The sequence below is a fragment of the Trachemys scripta genome, chromosome 1 (genome assembly GCF_013100865.1).
Source record: "Trachemys scripta elegans isolate TJP31775 chromosome 1, CAS_Tse_1.0, whole genome shotgun sequence".
Classification (NCBI taxonomy): domain Eukaryota; kingdom Metazoa; phylum Chordata; order Testudines; family Emydidae; genus Trachemys; species Trachemys scripta.
In genome coordinates, this window is record NC_048298.1 from 209,600,371 (window position 1) to 209,618,731 (window position 18,361).

An 18,361-nucleotide genomic window follows, 5' to 3' on the forward strand; every position below is an offset into this window, starting at 1 on the left:
GTGTGTCTGGCAGAGGACAGTGTTTTTATTTGTGAATTCTACAGACAGTAGTCGGTACTTAATAAAATGTTTAAGACTTTTTGTTGATCTGTACTGGTACCCAAATCAGTTACATTAAAGCAGTTGAAGCTACCTGTTTAACTTAAACATTTCAGTGATAAACTCAGGGTATAATGAAAAACATAGATGTGTGTTCTCTTTTGGTTAAAGAACTATGCACCCTTCCCTATTAGTTATGATAGTCCTTAATTATATCTCATTTCAATTTAATAACAAAGAGAGAACAGTTAAAAGCAGGACCAATTAAGTATGCAACAATGTGGAATGTGGTAGTGATTGCCATTTATTATGGTTCAGTGCTATAGATATACGCAGCGTTGTACAGACAGTTAAGTAACAGTCCTTTTCTTGGAAAGTCTGCAAGCTAAGTGACATACAGTATGAGATACTGATAGTTTTAACGTTAATTGTAGCATTGTACTTTATTGCAAGAGAATCAGTTCTCAGTTATAAAAATTGGAGCCATTTTACTTGCATAAACTGTTTGGGTGTGTTTTTAATTGACAGAGGAAGTATTTATGGAGGATATACGTCCTGTCATGCTGCTGGCAGTAAAATATGAGCTTGTCATCTGAAAGAGCTTCTGCAGTCTTTGAACACTGGATTTCACATAATCAGAGCTGAATATAACTTTGTCTTCCCAAGTGGTATGTTGAATAACTGGCTGTTCTTCATAGATGCCAGGAATCTATAGCCTTGATTAGTTTCAGGGAAGATTCATTGTGCTTTAGAATTTGGGCTTCAGCTGCTAATAAAGCTCTTACTACTTTTTTTTTTTAATTTAAATTTCATCTAAATACTTCACTGTGATTTCTACCCTGTGTATTTTATTTTAAAATCATTCTTCCTTCAGTTTTATCATACAAGTACTCAATGTCACTTTCTTGTAAATGCTATGAGGTTTGCCCACAGTGCGTTGAAATTAAATAATGTACTGTACTTTAGCTCTGTGCCTATTTTTTTAAATGGGGAAAAATACTGAAGAGTTCTTGGCAACTCTTTTTTGCAGGTGTATAATTGCAAAACTAGAACTGAGGAAGCACGAAAACAAATAATTATTCAACTGTTGGAATCAAAGGAGCCTCCTTACAGACTGTGGAGGGTTAGATTTATCCCCCTGCTACAATGCATCACACATGGCTATTTTGTCTTTTTTTTAAAGTCAGTAGTGACAAAGCAGTTTAATACAGTACTAATAAAGGCTTGGGTTGACTCTCGCTGAAGTCTTTAAAACTCCCTTGATATAACACTTGTAGACAATGTAGGCATAATACCCATTACAGTTCTTTAATATGTATTCCATAAATGCAGTAGTTCTAAGCAAGTATGTCATGGGGTTCAGATAAATGTTGAGTTAACTATTTGAGATCAGTTATTAATACCAGCAGGCTTTCATTCATGTAGACAACTATTTTGTGTCTTCCTACAGACTCAACAAAAAATATAATCAGCGGTAAAACAATATACAGATATTGCAACGGAAATACTAAGTCTGAGACACTCTCTCTCTCTCTCACATAGTATTTTCACCTATATAACAATATTAGCCTCCTTAGTACTCAACAAACATCTATATGGGAAAATTCATATCAAGAATGTAAAATGTAGACATTATGTGCCATACAATGTATTTTGGTTAGTTTTATTTCTTTTGGTGAACTATGGTAACTTTTATCCTATATTCTGTGCTGCCTGGAGGACATTTTTGTCCAAGTCTTTTAAAAAAGTCACTACAATTCTGTTTGGACACTAACAAAAAAGTAGAAACTTTTATATGTAGAGAAGTTTACAGTGTAGCTTGGTCTCAATTGTAGCCACGTTCTTCTGCTTTTAAAGCCAGCAACTGTTTAAAAATTGAAGTAGCCAATGAACCTGTGTGTGAGTATGTAAAGAAAACATGCCTATAACAATAGTTCTTTTTATGTTGGTGTATTTCAGCAAAATACCTTTCTAGTGACTGTTCAGTAAGCTGTAGCATGGTATCGTGTCTTCCAAATTAGTCCTACAGTTGTTTCCTAAATAATAATAAAAAAAAGAACCAAAACAAACTAATCATGTTTGTTTTGCTTGATATATTGTATTTGGCAGATGTCACCTGAGATGTTATATTTTATTATGGTGTCATTGTATAACCTGTAGATTACCTCACTTGCATGACATGTATAGCATGTATAAGAGTGAAATACATTTTCATTTGAGTCTGACTTGTTTCCTAGCCTTTTTTCCCCTCCAAATAATCATGGCAAAACTACTTTTAAAAAAAAAAGGCAGTTTGATTTGTGGTGGTTTTCTCAGCAAGGCTTAATACTAAATGAAGGGATAGTCCCTAAGCCTCTCAAAATATTTATCTTTTTACCTTTTGTTTTCAATTTGATGTGGTGATTTGCTTCTAAAGGCTGTTCTATTCTCTTACTGGTCTTCTCTCAGGTACTTGAACTGTGAATTAGCCACATTACAAAGCAGCCTAAAATATAAATGTTAAACTGCTCCTTAGACTAAAGACAAAGATCTTTTTAGAAAGAGACCAGGTTGTTCAATGTAATGACTAACAGTCCATTAAACTCTCGGGGAGGAGCAGTCTGCAAACATTTGTTTTAAATAAAAGTAAAATAAAACAAAATAATTTTAATGCAAAATATCAAACATATAAGTCTGATATATTTTAGAGTGTAAAATGTTACCTTTATCATCGAGGATATCTCTTTCCATCATAATGTTTCAACACATGCTCATTTGAGTTCTATGGTACACTGGGTCCCTGTATGTGATTTCTCAATACAGTTGCATTCTAAGATGATAGGAGGAGACACAGATAGGTGTACATATAAATAACTTCAGATCCTTTTCTTACTGACTTCCAAAGATTTTTTCAGCAGGATTTGGCTGAATATCTGGGGTTACTGCTCTTGTAGAAAATAGAATGTGTCGTGGGCGGGGCCTTAATTCATTTTCTTACTCTTTGTACTGGTATTCATATTTGCTGCTGTGGTTCAGAACGATGCAATGGACTTTCTTTGTATAGGACAATGGTCCTGGAACTACAGGTGGTCCTCCAAGTTCTTTCTAGAGATCTACAGAATTAAACCATTTGAGAACCGCGCCGTAGAGAAGGAGGGGGAGAGAAGTGGATGAAAGTGATCTTTGTTATGAAGTGATCCACAGAATGGAATTGTTGGAGAACCACTGAAATATGCCTCTTTCATTGTGTTAGATGAAATCATATACTACATTGCTAAGTTGAAGCTACAGAAAAGTATTTACACAACTGGACTAAAGCAAAATTACTATAAGATGGGTACACAACTAGTTGAAAGATGGTACTCAGAGTAGTTGTCAGTGGTTCACTATCAAATTGGGAGTGCATAGCTAGTGGGATCCCCAGGGGTCAGTCCTGGGTGTGGTACTATTTAATGTTCATTAATGACCTGAATTACAAAGTGGAGAGTGTGCTTACACAATTTGCAGATGACACCAAGCTGGGAGGGATTACACGCACTTTGGAGGACAGGGTTAGAATTCAAAATGACCTTGATTAATTGGAGAACTGGTCTGAATTCAATAAGATGGAATTCAGTAAAGACAAATGCAAAGTACTTCACTTGGGAAGGACAAATCAAATGCACAGCTACAAAAGGGGAATAACTGGCTAGGTGGTAGTACTGCTGAAAAGGATCTGAGGGTTATAGTGGATCACAAATTAGTTGATTTTCATTAATACACAGTCCTTTATCATCTGTATAAGCTCTCATGTCTGAAAATTAGTACTACTGCTCAATCTGCTAATCATCGATTATCTATTTTGTCTATTAAGAAAATATTTTATGGGAAAGACTATTTAAATTTGAAAGCAGGGAGTAAGGAGGGAAAGGGTTTTAAGCTTTTTTTTTTTTTTTTTTAACTAAAATGCAAGCTAACAAGCTAACAATTTCTTGTCCTTCAGAAGAGTTTTATGACACTTGTCTTCCACTCTGTTTCCTCATTTTGCACAGCTGAAGTACTGAAATATGGTGAGAAGTTCTTACAGTATATTTGATCATTGAAAACCAAGGAAATAGTGTAAATCTGTTTCCCAACCAGTGGTTTGGATGACTATCTGAACCCTGCAATGTGCAGGATCAAAATGACCTTCTAGAAGCTAGGGTCTCGTGATTCACAACTACACATGCAGCCCTTCTGAAATCCAGCCTGAATGTTTGTTAGAGAGATGCTAGCTCAGACTGAGAAGAAATGAGAAAAGTAGAAAACTGCAGTAATAAGTGGCATGATTTACATAGTCCTTGAACGGAGAATGTTTTATTTATTTATTTTGGCAATCAATCACATGTGCTGTATATTTCAGCCATACATGCGCAGGTTAAGAAGAGTCACCGAAGTTAATGGGAGTTGAGAGTGCTCAGCACTACACAGGATTGGACCCCCAAATATCCAGAAATATCTAGTTATAGAAGAATTTTCGTGGGTGTGAGATGAGATCATAAACTGGAAATTTATTCTCATACTATTTCCTGTATTTTTCTGAGAATGACAGGCACATATTTACCAAATACTACATATGAGCAGTACTTGTTAATCCCATGGAAAGACAGAGTGCAGGCCAGTGGCTGGCAATGTTAGGGCAATGCAGGCATAATACAATACTGAACTTTCAAAAATTCGGGTGTCCCTTATGTCATCACAATAACTTTTCTCTTAAAATAAATGGCAAAACTATTCTATTGTGGTCTAAAACTTCCTTTTTTTAACCTAATGTGGCAACATCCCCCAAAAGAAAATTATTAGCATCTTTCACAAATATGGAGAAATATGAACATAACTGACCATTCTCAATTCCCTGGAGAACTGTTACAGTGTTACAGGGTTTAACTCTAGTGACTTCTCTGAGGTCACTCCTAATTTACACTGGTGTGAGTTCAGAATCAAGACCATAGCTTTCACCTCTACATTACCAGTCCCAAGACAGTCAGCCCTCACGACTAAAAATTCTCACGGATGTCTTGTGAAATTAGTTTGCTCTTAGTCCAATTTCTAGTTGAAGGCACTTTATACCACAGCTGCCAGACCAAAAATTGAATGGGCACAGAGACTGAATAATCCTCTCACCTCTAGAGATGGCGCATCCAGATCAGAATTGCTATGGCCATATGGAGAAGTTTGCTGTGCTGTGGTCCATGCTATTCTCACTATGTTAATAAATAGAGGACTTCTAGGGTGTGTCAAAGCACTAAAAATTCCCACACAATTTAGGAAATAAGTAATAGCTTCTTTGCCTGTTTCATCTTCCTTGACCCAAACCTCCCATTTTTCTTTACTAACTGTAATCCTGGTGATATCCTGAACCCTGAACTTTTTCTCTTTCCCAGTGTCCTAGATCAGTAAGTCTGCCTATTGCCATCTCAGATATACTATTGCATCACCTCTACTTAATTATTTGTATTATGGTAACACTCAGTGCCTCCAATCAAAATCAGGGCTCTGTTTTGCTAGTTGCTATACAAACGCACAAGATCCTGCATTGAGGATTTTTATAATTTAATGTAAAACAAGATACAACAAATGGGTTTAACAAACAATTGGAAGAAATGGGGGAGGATAAGGGTAACAATGTCACTAAGGTGGTTCATAGACTGTGCAAACTTAATATTGAGTCATGAATATTCAAAATCATAATATATAAATAAATATTAGTAATCCCTTCTTAACCATCTACCTATCGATGTCTCTTGAAATCCAAAGTCATACTTTCATTTTCTCACGCCACCACTTCATTACAACTTCTTTCCCTGTGGAGTATCCAAATTCTAGTTCTTCCTGCTCACATATGCAGGGAAATGCAAATGCATCACTCCATCCTTAAATAACCTCACTGGTGTCCTATTTATTACTTATTCAAAATTGATTGCTTGTTCAAAAAAAATAAAAAAAAATTCTCTTTTGGTGATCAAGTTTATACGCCATACCTGTTCATACACTAAGTGCCTTTAGTTTACAGCTAAAGTTATTAAGCTACATCTTACAAATTATACACCAGTCACCACAGTCAGTACAGCTAGAGGCAATGGATTTGTTTTATGTGTTGCTACAGGGAAGTCACAATGACCTTATAAATATCCAGGCACCATTATGTCATAAAAAGGAGGCTTGAATCCTATTTTATTTGACCAACCAGGAGAATTAGATGAGTTGTTAGATTCAGAGTAAGACTCTATTTAAAAAATAATTTGCTGATGCTAAGTGAGCTGAGTAATGCAGTCAGTCATCCTGTTCCAGTTTAATTGTTAAATCCCATTTCTTTTTCCATATTTATAAGTTACTAATTTGACAGAGTTTCACTCAAATATCAAAGCTACACAATGTGATTTTAATAAGGAGGATCCTAATCACCTCCAGTTAACTGAGGAAATGTTGGCTACTGCTTGGAGCACATAATCAGGAGAGGATCACAAGTATGCAAACTGATCATTGAGCTAATTGCTTAACCGTTTTCTGGGCCAAAGTCAGCCTTGGTCTGGGTGAGGTGTAACTCACCTGAAGTCAATGTAGATGTAACAAATTATCCCAAGGTCTGATTTGAGCTTCTGGCCTAAGTTTCTGTAAATTGGGGAAAAATAGTTGACCTACATCATGTCGGTGTTTGTGATGCTTAACTGATTTGTTTCCACAGCACTGTATAAATACTAAATATTACTATAGACTATCTATAAATGCTTTCTGTACAGTATGTATACAGCACTCTCCTTTAATAAAGGGAAACAAAACTTGTGGTTTATTTGGTTAAAGTATTTTTGTATAAAAGGGAGAAAAATACCTGGATCTCTGAAGAGGGGCGTGTGTGAGGGAGAAATGATGATTGAAGTTCAGGCTATTACTGAAAGCAGAGCCCAAAATTATTGTTACTATAAAAGCATATTTAAAACCAGGCTTAAAAAAAGGTAAAGCACCCACTAAACATTTCTCTTGAAGTTTGCCTCGTCCACTTTTTTATTGTTTCTTTGACAGCTCTCTTAGACTTTCTCCTCCCTTGCAGACTCTCTCTCCAGAGGATCTGCTGCAGCAGGTTTGAGGCAGCATTCTCTCTCCTCTGAAACATCTCTTGCACTAGGGCTGAGTCAAGGCTAGTAAAAATGAATTGTATATGATAACAAAACTAGCACACTTGTTACAAGAGGCTTGGAACTTGGTTAACCAGGATCACCTCAGTGGAATAGCAGTATTCAAAACCAGGTGTTTTGATCTGTTGTCGTCAAACCAGTTAACTTTCACTAGTGCAGAGTAAGCCTGTGTTGCTCAGCTTGCCTCTACCTGATCTTGAAAGGGGCTGAGCACAGGGATGGCTCCAGGCACCAGCGCACCAAGCCTTCGGTGGCATGCCTGCTGGAGGTCCGCCGGTCCCGCAGCTTTGGCGGCGGGTACACCAAAGCCGTGGGACCGGTGGACCTCCCGCAGGCGCGCCGCTCACAGCCGCCTGACTGCCGTGCTTGGGGCGGCAAAATACATAGAGCCGCCCCTGGCTGAACAGCTTCCATTGAAATATTTTGTTCACTGTTCTACAATTAGCTGGCCATGGCCTTTGGCACAACTTTTTGTGTGTAAAAGTGATTTTTATGGACAGTTAAGTCACCGTATGTTTAATTGTGTGATCTTTTATTTTTGAATTCCAGTTTACTTGCATTTGTAATCTATAAGTCTTTAGCCACATAGACACAGTTAATGTGTCCACAAAACAAATTTTTCATTCAAGTGGAATATGAAAGCTACACTAACTACTTTTAATTGGAAAGACAAATCATTTAAAAATAATAAATTGTCTTAAATATAATGTGTAATCATCAAATGAGCCATGTCCAATAAGGCCCATAGAGAAACCAGTCACAGTTCACAGGTATGGAGATAATGAACCAATGAGACTCTTGATAAAAGCTGTTTTGAAATTTAAATATAATTTTACTAATTAAATATTTAGTTAACTAGTTTATTGGAGTTTTACTTTAAAAACTATGGTCCCAATTCTGGAAACACTTATGCACATGTTTAATATTAACCATATAACTGTTTGCAGGACTGAAACCTGTATTGCTAGAGGAGGATTCAGAAGTAAAGAAGTTAATATTGCTACATTATTTCAGGTTATGTATATAAAAGCTTATATGCAAAATGGGTTTTCTGTAGTCATTCTGAAACAGTTTGCAACTTAAAGTGGGATGCTCTATCTGCCCATTTTCAAGTTTCAGAATGTTGTCAGCCATGCTATTGGTCTGAATATCCCTGTGTGCTTTATAAAGCCCATCTTTTGTCATGGTAAATATATGAACCTGCCAGCTGGAGTAATGAATAACAGAAAAAGTGAGATGTTTTCTTACTCTAACAGGTCGACCTTCCTTTTCTTGATTATAAAGATATTCCTCTTTGTGCAGTGATAGGGAGTGTTCTATGGGGTTTAAAAGTGTAGTAAATTTTAGATATATATAATCAGGTTGAGCCCTTTGGAGTTCAGGACTTTCCAGCAGTTCACCTTTCCTGGTAAAGATGTATGGATTAATATGGCTGGCTCTGGGAGAGTTATTGCCCCAGTGGAAGGGGGAAATCATTGCCCCATCAGGGGAATTGGAGGGGGTGAGCTAATGCCCTGCCAGATTGGGGGAGGAGGGTTGTTTCCCAGCAGTGTGTGGGGTTGGGGCCATTATTGCCCAGCCTCTTCCTGGAGGGCAGATGGGGGAGAGGAGGTTCGACTGGATGTTCATCCCTGCCCCTTCATTTCCCAGGCACTGGGCCCAGCCTGGCCTACCCACAGGGAGAAGCTGCAGTCAGCACACCCCCTAGCCAGGCTTGCTGTTCTGGGACCAGTATAATGTTAGAAACAGCTACAAACACAATTTTATACAGCAGTTACTGACTTCCATGGGTATGCTTTTTTGGTGCACTGTCACAATTTGCTCCCTTTGCCTTTCACCATTATCTTGGTCCGAGGGTAGCACATTGTAATGGTTGGTTGCACTCCCATCACAATTTGCTACCATTGTGAAATCTCTCTTTTAAATTTGGACACAACTAAATAAAAGATTTTTGTAATTTGGAGAAGCATTTTATAGAGGTAAACCACAAGGCTATTGTATGTAAAACCCTGCAGGAAGGTATTGTTTTTTTTTATTAAGCTCTTCCCATTATAGATCAGAAACTGTATGGCCTATAGGAAGGTTTAATGTACACAACACTGATACTCGTGTAAAGCATTGTAAACAGCATTTGAAATACTTATGAATACATTTTAAACACAACCCATTAGGCAGAAAATTTACCATTGTTCCTTATACAGACTCCGCACCCCTCTTCGTTGTCACTATTACACTTATTGATCAAGTTTTCAAAACAAGATTTACACCTCTCTGCTTTGGCACAAACATATGAGCCTATTGCCTTCTGCTCTTACTGCAGAGACGTTTTCTCAGGTCTTCTCACTGCTAAAACTGAAGTGCCTTGTCCTCAGTGTGTGTGTGTGTGGTGTAGGGTTACCATATTTAGTGCCTCCAAAAGGAGGACACTCCACGGGGCCCCAGCCCCGCCCCAACTCCGCCCCCTCCCCAAAGTCTCCGCCCCCTCCCCTGCTTCCCGCGAACATTTGAGTCGCAGGAAGCCTGAAGTAGGTAAGGGAGGGTGTGGGGGGAGGAGGCGCGGCCCGCCCCCGAGCCCCCGGCCCGGCACCGCTGGCCAGGCCCCCCGAGCCCCCGGCCTGGCCAGGCCCCGCTCCGCCGGCCTGGCACCGCATGTCCGATTTTCCCGGACATGTCCGGCTTTTTGGGATTTCCCCCCGGACTGGGATTTGGAGCCCAAAAAGCCGGACATGTCCGGGAAAATCCGGACGTATGGTAACCCTAGTGTGGTGGTTTGTTTTGTTTTTTAACCTCAGAGTAGCTCTCGCACCTTAGGTATCCGAAGTAAAACAAAACAATCTTTTTTAGCCATGAGGAAAAGGCCTAAGGGTAGATTCACGAAGGGACGTAGGTTTTACAATGTTCAGGGTTTGTCTATGCTTAAAAAACAGCAGCAGTGCAGCTGTAGCACTTCAGTGAAGATGGTACCTACGCCAGTGGGAGGGGTTCACCCATCGATATAGGCAGGGCCAGCTCTAGGATTTTTGCCCCCCAAAGCAAAAACAATTTTGGCCGTGCCCTCCTCCCCCTTATTTAATTGCCTCGCCTCAACTCCGCCCCTTCCCCAAATCCCCAGCCCTGCCTCCTCCCCCCAGGCTCTCAAGCCTGGGAGGGAGGGGGAGAAGCGGCGCCACGCCGTGGCCGCTCGGGATCTCCCCCTTCCTCCCAGGTTTGAGAGCCTGGGAGGGAGGGGGAGACTCCGAGCCGCCGTGGAGCGCGAAACAGCTGATTCGCGCGCCGCTGCTCCCCCTCCCTCCCAGGTTTGAGAGCCTAGGAGGGAGGGCGAGTAGCGGCACGCGAATCAGCTGTTTCGCGCGCCGTGGCAGCAGCAGGGGAGGTGAGCTAGGGCGGCCGGGGCACATTTTTAGGGGCGGCATTCTGGCGCCGGCCATGCCGCCCCTAAAAATGTGCTGCCCCAAGCACCAGCTTGTTTTGCTGGTGCCTAGAGCCGGCCCTGGATATAGGATCAGTGGTGCTAAACCAGGAGTACGCATACCCCTGGGGGTACGCAGTGGTCTTCCAGGGGCTACATCAGCTCATCTAGATATTTCCCTAGTTGAACAACAGGCCCCATAAAAAGCGCTAGTGAAGTCAGTACAAACTAACATTTCATACTGCTCTATGTACTGTACACTGAAATGCTAGTACAATATTTATACTCCAATTGATTTATAATTATATGGTAAAAATGAGAAAGTAAACAATTTTTCAGTAATAGGGTGCTGTGACACTTTTGTATTTTTATGTCTGATTTTGTAAGCAAATACTTTTTAAGTGAGGTGAACATTGGGGTATGCAAGACAAACCAGACTCCTTAAAGGTGTACAGTTGTCAGGAATGGTTGAGAGCTCCTGATTGTAGGGTAATCCACTTCCCTGAGAGGTAGAAGTTACGTCGACGGGAGAGACATTTGTTTTGTGGACACATTGCGAAGCAGAGGTTACTCGCGATGTGCAGTATCTGTATTTCTTTGAGATGTGTGTCCTTATGGGTGCTACCGTGCCCACCCTCCTTCCCCTCATCTTCGGAGTTTCTTCTGATACAGTCAGAGTCGTCCCTAGGGGACGGCAAATCGGGGTGACCACTCTAGGCCCCACGCTTTGGGGCGGGCTCGTGCTGCATAGGTGGCGGGTGAACCGCTATCTGGGGGAGGCTATCCCTAGCCCTGCCCTTCCACCCAAGGGAGAGCATGTGCTCTGGAGCACCAGGAAAGCGCATGGTGGTACTGCTGCAGCCTCCTCAGCCCCAGGAAGGTGGGCGGCATGGCCCCAGGCCCTTGGAACCCAGCAGCGCCGCTGAAGTGGGGTCTTTGGGGGGTGGAGTGTGGGGAGGAATTGCCTCCCCTAACCACCCCTGTCATGGTCACTCCAGGAAGTGACATCACTTCCACTCCAGGCTCCGTACCCCCCTAGGGACAGCCCTGTATATAGTGATATGTGATGTAGGACACAAGTATGCCAATGGTGTGTGTGCTGAACAGACACTGCTAATGAAAATCTCCACTTAAGGATCTGCACCCAGAATGGAGCACCCAGAGGGGGATAAACCTTGAAGAGCTACAGTTACTGAATAGGGTAAATAGCCTCTTCTTTGAGTAGTGTCCCTCTGGGTGCTCTACTCTGGGTGAGTCCTGAGCAGTATCCCCAGTAGGAGAGGAGGGGGCTTTGGACTAGAGTCCAGTACAGAAGAGAGAACTATATTGCCGACTGCACCATCAGACCTGGTGCCATCAACCAAGGTATAGGCTCTAGAAAGTATGAACCAAAGACCATCTAGTAGCCCTGCCGACTTAGACCAGATTTTTAAACATATTTAGGCAACTATTGGGATTTTCATAAGCATCTAGGTGCTTTTACCGTTTACGAATCTGGCCTGTGGTGAATATTTGGGAAATACATTCTACACACCAGTGGCGACATGTGCAATAGCACTATGGTGTTGGATAGAGAGGCAAAAACCCCAAAAATCCTTGACAAGGCAATCCCCTTTGAAAAAAGAAGAACAGGAGGACTTGTGGCACCTTAGAGACTCACAAATTTATTAGAGCATAAGCTTTCGTGGACTACAGCCCACTTCTTCGGATCCAAAGAAGTGGGCTGTAGTCCATGAAAGCTTATGCTCTAATAAATTTGTGGATCCGAAGAAGTGGGCTGTAGTCCACGAAAGCTTATGCTCTAATAAATTTGTGAGTCTCTAAGGTGCCATAAGTACTCCTGTTCTTCTTTTTGGGGATACAGACTAACACGGCTTCTACTCTGAAACCAATCCCCTTTGGTGGATCAAAGGAAACTGAACAAGTGTTGTCTCCACAACAGGAAAACTGCCAGCCTTAAAGCCACATGATCCCAAAGAATAAACTGGTGTGTTAAAAAATAAAAACAAAACTGTAGAATTAGAAACACGTGTTGCCGGACACCCGGGTGCGGGTCCGGCGCTGAGAACAGCCGCGCGGGCACGTCGGGGAACCGCTGGGAGGCGCTGCGGACACGGGACCGGGGAGTCTCTAAACTCGCGTCTGGCCATTAGCGAGCCGGGGGCTGCATGTGAAATGTTGCCCCGACTCGCGGCTCCGCACGCCGGGGGGAGCAGCCTGGTCTGGGCGCTGGGACGGGCCCGGGGTTTGCGGCGCCGCCCTGGGGAGCGAGGGGCTGAGATGGGGCAAAAAGTCCCCCGTCGCCACGCCCCGTTTTTGCAGCCACGGCAGCGTCCGGGTCTGGGGTCCCCGTTACCCCCCCAATCCCAGCCGGCTTCTCCGCTGCCCCCTGCCCGGCAGCGCCCAGACCCCGCTGTCAGCCGCGGCAACCCGTATTGCCCCTGGGCCCCGCCCCCATCTCTGTGACCGCCCCCTGCCCAGGCTCCGCCCGGCCCCGAGCCAGCTCCCCCGAGCGCGGGCAGAGGCTTCAGCGGGCGGCACGGAGCCTGCTCAGCCCCTGGGCGCATGCGCCCTGCCAGCCGAGCCGAGCCGAGCAGCAGCCGCCTAGTCCAAGGGGGCAGCGGTTTGTCACGTTACGCCGGGGCCCAGCTCTCTCCGCGGGGGCGGCGGCGGGCCCCGAAGCGGCGTTGGCGGCGGCGGCACAGGGTGAGTGTCACCGCGCGCCCGGCGGGAGGGGGCCGCGCCGGGCTGGGGCCTCCCGCTGGCGGGTCAGGAGGTGGGTGTGTCCCCGGCCGGGCCTCGCTCCCCATGGCGGGGCGGGGGCACCTGCTGCGGCCGGGCCCGGGGCTCGCTGGGGGCAGGACCCGGCGTGACTCGGGGGCGGCCGCGGGGACATGGCGAGGCGCGGGGCCTGCTCGGCTGCCTGCAGCCCCGGGGGCGAGCTCCCGAGCGGAGCCTCACCTGGGGACAGCGCTGGGAGGAAAACTAAAGCTCCCGCCCCTGGCCTGAGCCCCCAGCCAGAGCCCCGCGCGGCCTGGGCATTGGGCTGGCTGCGCTTTGAGTTCTCCCAGTGCCGCCCATCCTCCCCTCCCCCCGGCATGTGCAAAACGCCTCATACCAACACAGGTGGCTGAGCAATGCTCCCTTCCCCTCGCTGACCTTTCTTCTGCCCCTTCCACTCCAGCTGACTCTTCCCCGCCAGGGTACTAGCCTGGCTTCAGGTCAGGGGCCAGGGCTACCGACAAACAAATGTTTCCCGCTTGATATTTCATGTGAAACCTTGTCCTCTCGTCGTGTAGTAAAACCAAATAAAATATGTATTGGTATGGCAAATTGCATAAGATTAAAATACCAATCAAGCTAACAGCCTCTCTCCCCCCCCCCCCCCAAAAAAAAAAAAAAACTCATTCTAAACTGCCCTGTAAATCTGGAGAGGAGAGGAGTTGTAGACTCAGCAAAAGATCAATAGAGACTTGGGCTGTGCTAATCTGGAGAAACTCATTTATGGTGATAGGTATAAGCCCCCTAAAATAGATGATATCTTGCATACAGTATGATTTGACCAGGTTTGTTAGGGTTAAGGCGAGCATAGGCAAGAATTATGAGATTATAATATCATGAGGTTACTCATATTTATTGATCCATTAAATTCATTTTTTTTCTGTGAACTCTGTTGCATCACCTATACAGCACTGAGTTTATTGCTATTATTTTGCTTTGAATTGAACAAGATGTGTCCAGACCCTCCCTGCCCTAAGAAATTTTGGATTTTTGAACACAAATTTGCACAGCTTAACTGAAGGTGTGTATTAGGGCTGCCAAGCAGTTAAATAAATTAATTGTGCGATTAAACAATACAATACTATTTATTTTAAATATTTTTGGATGTTTACTACATTTTCAAATATATTAATTTCAATTATAACACAGAATACAAAGTGTACAGTGCTCACTTTATATTTATTTTTGATCATTAATATTTGCACAGTAAAAAACAAATGTATTTTTCAATTCACCTCATACAAGTAATGTAGTGCAATCTCTTTATCATGAAAGTTGAACTTACATATGTAGAATCATGTAAAATCAACAACTGCATTCAAAAATAAAATGTAAAATTTTAGAGCCTACAAGTTCACTCAGTCCTATTTCTTGGTCAGCCAATCACTCAGATAAACAAGATTGGTTACAATTTGCAGGAGATAATGCTGCCAGCTTCTTGTTTACAGTGTTACAGACTTGTTTACGGGCATTCTCATGGCACTGTTGTAGCTCGCGTTGCAAGATATTTACATGCCAGATGCAAGATTCATATGTCCCTTCATGCTTCAACCATCATTTCAGAGGACATGTTTCCATGCTGATGATGGGGTCTGCTTGATAACAATCCAAAGCAGCGCGGACTGACGCATATTTATTTTCATCATCTGAGTCAGATGCCACCAGCAGAAGATTGATATTCTCTTTTGGTGGTTCGGGTACTGTAGTTTCTGCATCAGAGCATTGCTCTTTTAAGACTTCTGAAAGCATGCTCCACCCCCGTCCCTCTCAGATTTTGGAAGGCACTTCAGATTCTTAAATCTTGGGTCGAGTGCTGTAGCTATCCTTAGAAATCTCACGTTGGTACCTTCTTTGCGTTTTGTCAGATCTGCAGTGAAAGTGTTTTTAAAACGAAAATGTGCTTGTTCATCATCCGAGACGGCTATAACATGAAATATATGCAGAATGCGGGTAAAACAGAGCAGAAGACATACAGTTCTCCCCCCAAGGAGTATAGTCACAAATTTAATTAACGCATTATTTTTTTAACAAGCTTCATCAAAATGGAAGCATGTCCTCTGGAATGGTGGCCAAAGCATGGAAGGGCATACGAATGTTTAGCATATCTGGCATTTAAATACCTTGCAATGCCGGCAACAAAAGTGCTATGTGAATGCCTGTTCTCACTTTTAGGTGACATTGTAAATAAGAAGCACGCAGCAGTATCTCCCATTAATGTAAACAAACTTGTTTGTCTTAGCGATTGGCAGAATAAGACGTAGGACTGAATGGACTTGTAGGCTCTAAAGTTTTACACTGTTTTGTTTTTGAGTGCAGTTATGTAACCAAAAAAAATCTGCATTTGTAAGTTACACTTTGACGATAAAGAGATTGCACTTCAGTACTTGTATGAGGTGAATTGAAAAATACTATTTATTTTGTTTATAATTTTTACAGTGCATATATTTGTAATAAAAATAATATAAAGTGAGCACGTGCACTTTGTATTCTGAGTTGTAATTAAAATCAATATTGAAATGTAGAGAAACATCCAAAAATATTTAATAAATTTCAATTGGTATTCTATTGTTATAAGCATGTGATTAATTTTTTTTGAGTTAATCGCATGCGTTAACTGCGATTAATTGACAGCCCTAATTTATATTGATTTCATTAAACAGGTGCAAGTTTTGTGTGTAGGGACTGGTATTTTGGCTTGAGAGTTTTGTTTCTGTGTAGTGTCATTTTACAGGATTAAACGAAATCAGTATAGACATCTACACAAACTTGCACCAGTTTAAACTGAAAGCAAATATACAAAAAATAGTTGAAGTGGTACAAGCTTTTGTGTAGACAAGCCCTTACACCTAAGTCCTTGTCTAGATAAAGCGACACTATTTTATAGAAACATCTTTTTGCCTAGCATAGACAAGGGGTAACACTTCTAAACGCATCGAAGTGAGTTAGGAGGCTAAGCGCCATTTTCAAAAGTGACTTAGGCCATGTGCACACTACAGAATTATGTCTGCGTAACTTACGTTGGCATACAGCCACCAAAGTTAACTGGCTTATGTATGTGCACAGGGCTCCTTGTGTTGGCGGTGCACGTCCTCACCAGGAGTGTGTGTATTGATTGTATTGTCAGTAAGCAACTTAGTGTCTACACCGACGGTGCATCGACCTAATTACATCGATTGTGACTCTAGGCAGCTCAGGAAGATGCTGTTACTAAATTAGTGTTAAGAGGCACTTACGTTGGCAGGAGCCAAAAGTGAAGACACTTCCACAGCTAGGTTGACACAAGGCAGCTTATGTCGACCTAACCCTGTAGCGTAGACCAGGCCTTAGGCTCCTGAAAATCACTGAGAAAATGGGGTGTGTGCTCCTTAGTCACATCAGAGCTCTTGAAAATTGTACTCAAGTCCTAAAAAGAGAGACAAGTGAGACAAGAAGTGATGAGAAAACTAGAGAAGGGAGTCCCTATCATAATTACTTATTTTATTTATCTCTTAGCTTTGTAGGTCTCTATTCTTTCTTGAGTCTTGTGGGAGGAGGTTTGCGTAGTGCAGGGGTAGGCAACCTTTCAGAAGTGGTGTGCCGAGTCTTCATTTATTCACTTTAATTTAAGGTTTCGCGTGCTGGTAATATATTTTAACGCTTTTTTAGAAGGGGTCTCTCTCTAAGTGTATATTATATAACTAAACTATTGTTGTATGTAAAGTAAACAAGGTTTTCAAAATGTTTAAGAAGCTTCATTTAAAATTAAATTAAAATGCTGATCTTACGCCGCCAGCCTGCTCAGCCCACTGGGTGGGGGGTTCAGGGCAGAGGGCTGGGTGTTGGGGGGGTGGGGGGCGGGGCTCGTGGTCAGGGCAGAAGGCTGGGTGTGGGGGGGTTCAGGGCAGAGGTTGGGTGTGGGGGGGGGACTCGAGGTCAGGGCAGAGGGCTGGGGTGTGTGGACGTGCAGCGCACAAGACTGGGTGTGGGAGGGAGTTCGGGGGGGGAGAAGCTGGAAGGCAAGGATCAGAAGTTTAAATTTGATATTCACTTGTTCCTGAACAATACATTTTTGACATCTTGAAACTTCTAATTGGATTTTCTAGAATAGTTTTAAAATATTTTCTTCTGCAAGTGCTAGTGTGGGAAGAGATCAGACAAAAGTAATTCATTTAGTTTGACACAACCTCGTAGTCCTGATGAACAACTGTCTTTACTAAATAGTGTCTGTGCTGTACTGTGCTCCTCCACATCTGCCTCCAGCAAAATAACTCTGGTATTATTGCCACAACTTTATACTTTGTGTATAATCAATGCCAATGTATTCTTCATGCCTGTGATAAACTGAAGCAGGATTCATTTTGGTCCAGACTTTGCTAGAAAAACCAACTCTGTCAACGGACATGCATTTTGAATGGGGGCCATCCCCCAGGTAGCTCTGTCTTGCAACATGAAGGAGATCTTTCTCCTTGGATTATTCTAAAGCAAGGTGGTGACATAGGATCCAACCTGTTTTAACTATCTATATTACAGATGGAACCATATTTCAATCATCTCAGGGGAAGAGGAAAGTATAGTAAATAAATTCTCCAGGATGACTGATTTTGTAGTGTAGATGGGCAACATAGTTAAAATGTCTGGAAGGGACCTTGAAATAATCTACTCCAGCCTCCTGGGCTGAGACAAGACCAAATAAACCTAGACCATCCCTGGCAAGTGTTTGTCTAACCTAAAAATCTCCATGGACTAGGATTTCATAATTTACCTTGGAAGCCTGTTCCAGTACTTACTTATATTTATAGTTAGAAAGTTTTTCCTCGTATCTAATCTAAATCTCCTTTGCTTCATATTAAGCCAATTGCTACTTGTCCTGCCTTCAGTGGACATGGATAATAACACTGCTCTACAGCCAAAATGCTTCTGAAATAAATGTAGTCAAACTTTACTAATTCTGCATCACTGAGAACAAAAATGATGCTTAAAATTGTTGATTGGCTCTAGTTTTCAAGATACGCTATTGGGTCAG

General features: G+C 42.5%; 2 protein-coding genes across 21 annotated transcripts in view; both read left to right on the forward strand.

Moving 5' to 3' along the window:
* MAP7D2 (MAP7 domain containing 2) overlaps window positions 1-2,264 on the forward strand; it is a 128,891-nt gene extending 126,627 nt beyond the window's left edge. For all 19 annotated transcript variants that reach the window (XM_034755532.1, XM_034755555.1, XM_034755578.1 and 16 more), the window contains one exon: window positions 568-2,264. The gene's annotated coding sequence lies outside the window, so the exon portion shown is untranslated. The remainder of the gene's footprint in view (window positions 1-567) is intronic.
* Window positions 2,265-13,136: 10,872 nt separating this feature from the next.
* Window positions 13,137-18,361, forward strand: part of BCLAF3 (BCLAF1 and THRAP3 family member 3) — a 63,629-nt gene continuing 58,404 nt past the window's right edge. Inside the window, exon 1 of one of the 2 annotated variants that reach the window (XM_034755692.1) lies at window positions 13,137-13,284. The gene's annotated coding sequence lies outside the window, so the exon portion shown is untranslated. The remainder of the gene's footprint in view (window positions 13,285-18,361) is intronic. The other variant, XM_034755684.1, reaches the window with a different exon arrangement.